The following is a 5,064-nucleotide window of genomic DNA, read 5'->3' as shown; positions in this document are numbered from 1 at the left end:
TAGCTGGGCATGATGGTGCATGCCTGTAGTCCCAGCTACTCGGGAGGCTGAGGCCAGAGAATTGCTTGAACCCAGGAGGTGGAGGTTGCGGTGAGCCGAGATCGCGCCATTGCACTCCAGCCTGGGCAACAACAGCAAAACTCTGTCTCAAAAAAAAAAAAAAAAAAAACTCTTCAAATTATTTCTGCCATGGTCAGCTGTGCTTTATGGACAAATCTACGCTGGAGAGAAATGTGTCTGGTGAGAGGGCTCCGTGCCAGAGGGATAAGTTTTCTGAGTCAGCTCTGGAGAGAATTCAGGGGTCAAGCTGACCCTGATCCTTCTCTCCCCAATAGTGTGGTCTTAGAAAAACCTAGGAATTACTCGGGAGGCTGAGGCAGGAGATTTGCTTGAACCCAGGAGGCAGAGATTGCAGTGAACCAAGATCTCGCCACTGCGCTCCAGCCTGGGCGACAGAGCGAGACTCCGTCTCATAACAAACAAAACCTAGGATTGTTCGGCCCTTCAGTCTGGCCAGCACATGGCTATGTTCATAAATTCTTATCTTTCATATTAGGATTCCCTTGAATTCTATCCTGTTATCTCAACCACAGAGCTAGCTCTGACTCTGGCATTCCAGAATCACCTACAAATCTTCTCATTTTTAAATTATTATTATTATTATTTTTAAAGATGAGGTTTCACCACTTTGGTCAGGCTGGTCTTGAACTCCCAACCTCAGGTGATCCGCCCGCCTTGGCCTCCAAAGTGCTTGCATTATAGGCATGAGCCACCATGCCCAGCAAATCTTCTCATTTTTTTAGTTCATATCTTAGACTCTCAAGCTCAATAGGACCATCAGGATCATTGTGCTGGCTTCTCAATGAGACTCTCACTATGTGCTCCTCAGTCTTTTATTAGTTGTTTTAAATGTCTATCTCCCTGCTTCTTCCATCTGCTAACTGCCAACTGACTCTTCGTGAATATGCAGAGCAAAACTGTTCCCTTTGCCCCATGGCAAGCAGTATCAATGAGTATAGACAAAGTTGCACTGCAGTAACAAGCAACCCCCAAATCTAGGAGCTCAGCCCAGCAAAGGTGTCCTTATCACCTATGCTACATAGCCTGTGCCGGCTAGCAGGGCATGCTGTGCTCATCAGAATCATGCAGGGACATGGTGATGGAAGCTTCATCACAACGCTTGCTTCCACAAGTGCCGTAACAGAGTCAGAGGTTTGTTGACAACAGATCTGCAGAGGTCCAAAATCAGGTTGGCGTCTCTGCTCCAACCACATAATTCCTTGGAGCAAATTCATCTCTTTAATTGTCAGTTTCTCATCTGTTAAATGAGGACAATGAGAAAGTACCATCTTCACAGGTTTACTATAAGATTAACTGAGAGGATGGATGTAAGCTCATAACATAAAATCTGGTTCACAGGAAGAACTCAGTAAATGTCAGCTGATAGGAAGTTGGCAGAATATTCTGTTCACTTAATTGGGGCTACCATCTCTAGAGAGAACAACCCTGATTCTTTCCACTGTTCTTCGCATTAACCAATTTAATTTCTTTGAAGGGTTAAGGAACGGTCTCTTCCTAATAGTCATTGTCATATTATTTTTGATGCATTTTTATCCTATCAGAAAGATTTAAAGCTGAGGCAGAAAAAGGTCTATGTGTCTCGCTAACCCTAAACTAAATTCATCCAGTTCAACTTTCATTACCAAGTCTTTTTGAGAAGTCCAAAGAAGGAAGATCAAATTTGGAAAAGAATCTTTGCTTGATATAAAACTCAATGGCAGAGAGACAGAGAAATCAAAGTAGAATTTCAGAATTGGAGGGAACTTTTAGAATAAGACCCATCATCTCTTCTCTTTTACAGATGGACAAACAGAAGTCCAGAGAGGGAAAGAGATTGATAGAGTGTCACACAGCAATCCAGTGTCGGAGTTGGGACTAGAATTTACTTCCTTTAATCCCAGTCTTGGGGCTTTCCGTGTACTACAGAAGGGGACAACATTCTTCAGCACTGGAAAGGGGGAGGAGGGGATCTCCTGGAATTATGGCTTGTCCTCATTTCACAGAGTTGTACTCCAGCAGAGCTGTAAAGTTAAGAGTCCTATAAACATTACCTTATTAAGGCTTCTTGGAAACCCAAGGTCACAACTCCTGTGGATCATGGGACAAGAGCTGAGCATCCAGTGAACAAACAGATGGTAATGTTACATTTTTCACTTTGTTAATGCAACCTGGCTTCTAATTATAGGATTTGTTTAGCAGTCCTGGGTGGTTTACAAGGCTTGGAGTCAGCCTGCGCCCAGAGAGTATCAGACCGGGAGACACAGGCAGGGGTTGGGGCCTCGAGGCAGGGAGGGGAGATGAGGACAGAGTCAACTTCAGCCAAGGCCTGGAGGGGGATATTTAAGTAATTTTCCCTAATCCCACTCACCTAGCTGCTCCCAGTTGGAAATCATTTCTAATAACCTCTCTGCTGCCGTAACCCTTTCATACATGGGTGGTGAATATGAATTTGTTCTACAGCAAGCAGGTGAAATAATTATATTACTCTGGTCATCCATGTCAAATTGAATTCCCCTGCAATAGTGGTATTAGTGACTCCTTCCTTGTCCCTAGGGAGAGATGGGTCGGGGCCTGGCTCCATCTTTTTGTCTGTCACTATAGTTAAGCTCATGACCTAAGGAGGCAAAGGGTGGGGAACTAGTCGGGGGCAGAATGGGATCATTCTGAAGGTGAAGGGCTCCCAGCCTCATGTAGCCAATCTGGGATACAACGGTCTTGTAAGCCTCTCCCACGCCCAGACGCTGAAGGTCCAGCCCAGCTACCATATAGTAACATCCTCCTCCTCATTCAGGGCTCTGTTGCAAGCTCAGCCCGAACCCTCACCACTTAAGGAAAGACTTGTCATGTCCCAAGTCTCCCAAATCTCACAGCACCTCCATCCCTGAGTTAGCACACACACTCATGCACACACACACACACACACGTGGATACATAGGCTCTCCAAGTCCCTTGGCCAAGCCAGCTCTGTACATGCTTAAAGCTAGGTCAGTGATTTCCGAAGTAGGGTATCATTTGAGGCTTAGGAAGAATATCAGGTCTTCTGTTTTTACTTCTGTCTTTTCTCATTTCTGTTTTTTATATGTGTTAGTAAAAGAGCACTTTATAGAATTTGTAAATAAGGATTCATTTTTTTAAATAAATTAAAAATTTTTTAAGTAAATTGTTGTTGATTGTTAGGGGTTTATGATCAAAGGTTTGGGTATGTGCACTTGGCTCTTAAATAAATGTAAAATTAAGAAACAAAAAAAAAGAAAAACAAAAAGGTTTGGGACCAGGATTTTGGGTTTTTTGTTGTTGTTTTGAGATGGAGCCTCTTGCCCAGGCTGGAGTACAACAGTGCTGTCTCAGCTCACTTCAACCTCCACCTCCAGGGTGATTCTCAAGTGATTCTCCCACCTCAGCCTGCTGAGTAACTGGGATGACAGGCACCTGCCATCATGCCCGGCTAATTTTTGTAGAGACAGAATTCACCATGTTAGCCAGGCTGGTCTTGAACTCCCGACCTCAGGTGATCTGCCTGTCTTGGCCTCCCAAACTGCTGGGATTACTGGCTTGAACCACCTCGCCCAGCCTTGGACCAGGATTTGAACTCAAAGCCTCTTGACTCTGGGTGGAATGGTCCAGCCTGTAGGGACCGGGAAGAACAGGGAGCAAGCCACCCGAGCTTAGAGGCACAGAGAACCTCAGCTACGGGAGCGTCACCAAGTGACTGCCTGCCCCAGGCGCAAAGTCTCTTTCCTTTAAGACTCAGATAAAATGGCTTCAGATCCCAACCCACACAATCAGAGAGTGCAGGGAATTCTTCCCCATTTTAGAGTTTTAGGGGGCTTACATTTCTCCTGAATTAGTCCTGCTTTTCCACAGTGCTGGCTGCTGACTGGGGCTCCTGTCCCTGAGGCCACTATCCATTCCCCCACCCACTGGGCCCCCTAAGCACCTCTCCTTCATCTCCCAAGTGTCATTCCTGAGCATGCAGTGCTGGAAGCATGGCAGGCCCATCGCTGAGCCGTCAGTGGAGGAGGGTGACTGGGCGCTGTGCATGACTTCACCATTGGCTTAGGTTCTGCAAATCTAAAGGTCACTGTCATGACTTCAGGAACTTCTCATCAGCCTTGTCTCACCTGAGTCCTCAGGCTCCTACGGTTCCCCAGGCCTCCTCCTTTCTCCCCATGCCTTGCCCTCTTCCCCAGCTTCTCATCCCCTTACTTTCTCTCCCAGGCTGCCTGGAGAAACTCAAAACTTCTGTGACACAGGCCTCTTGTACGTTGCAGGTGGGAGTACACAATGGTTACAGCCTCCATGAGGGAGGTGGGTGACAGGGTAGAGCAATATCATGAGAATCACAAATGCATCAGGACTTTGATCCAACAATTTTTCTTCTACACACCTTTGTCTAACAGAGGCAGCCCCATGTGGAAATGACACAAAGACCAGGACAGGCTTCACAGCATTGTTGGTAATAGCAAAGGATTTTCACCTCTATCTTTTTCTTTTTCTTTTTTTTTTTCTTTTTGAGATGGAATCTAACTCTGTCACCCAGGCCAGAGTGCAATGGCACGATCTCGGCTCACTGCAACTTCCGCCTCCCGGGTTCAGTGATTCTCCTACCTAAGCCTCCTGAGTGGCTGGAATTATAAGCACCCACCACTACACCCAGCTAATTTTTTGTATTTTTAGTAGAGACGGGGTTTCACCATGTTAGCCAGGCTGGTCTTGAACTCCTGACCTTTTGATTCTCCCATCTCAGCCTCCCAAAGTGCTAGGATTACAGACATGAGCCACTGTGCCCCAGCCTCATCTTTTCTAATGTCTATTTTATTTGTGTTAAAGGAATCTATTAGCACAACAGCATCCTCAAAGTGCTTGTCCTTATAGGATGGGTTGCATGACTCATGGCACATCCATGCAGTTGAACCCTAACCAGACATTCAAAGAATGAGGCAGCCCTCTGTAGAATGATACACTCCAACAGCCAAGACCCAGTTCTTTTTTTTTTTTTTTTTT

The sequence above is a fragment of the Cebus imitator genome, unplaced genomic scaffold, assembly GCF_001604975.1.
Source record: "Cebus imitator isolate Cc_AM_T3 unplaced genomic scaffold, Cebus_imitator-1.0 Scaffold71, whole genome shotgun sequence".
Lineage (NCBI taxonomy): Eukaryota > Metazoa > Chordata > Mammalia > Primates > Cebidae > Cebus > Cebus imitator.
The sequence above is the reverse complement of the archived record's forward strand: the minus strand, read 5'-3'. Positions refer to the sequence as shown.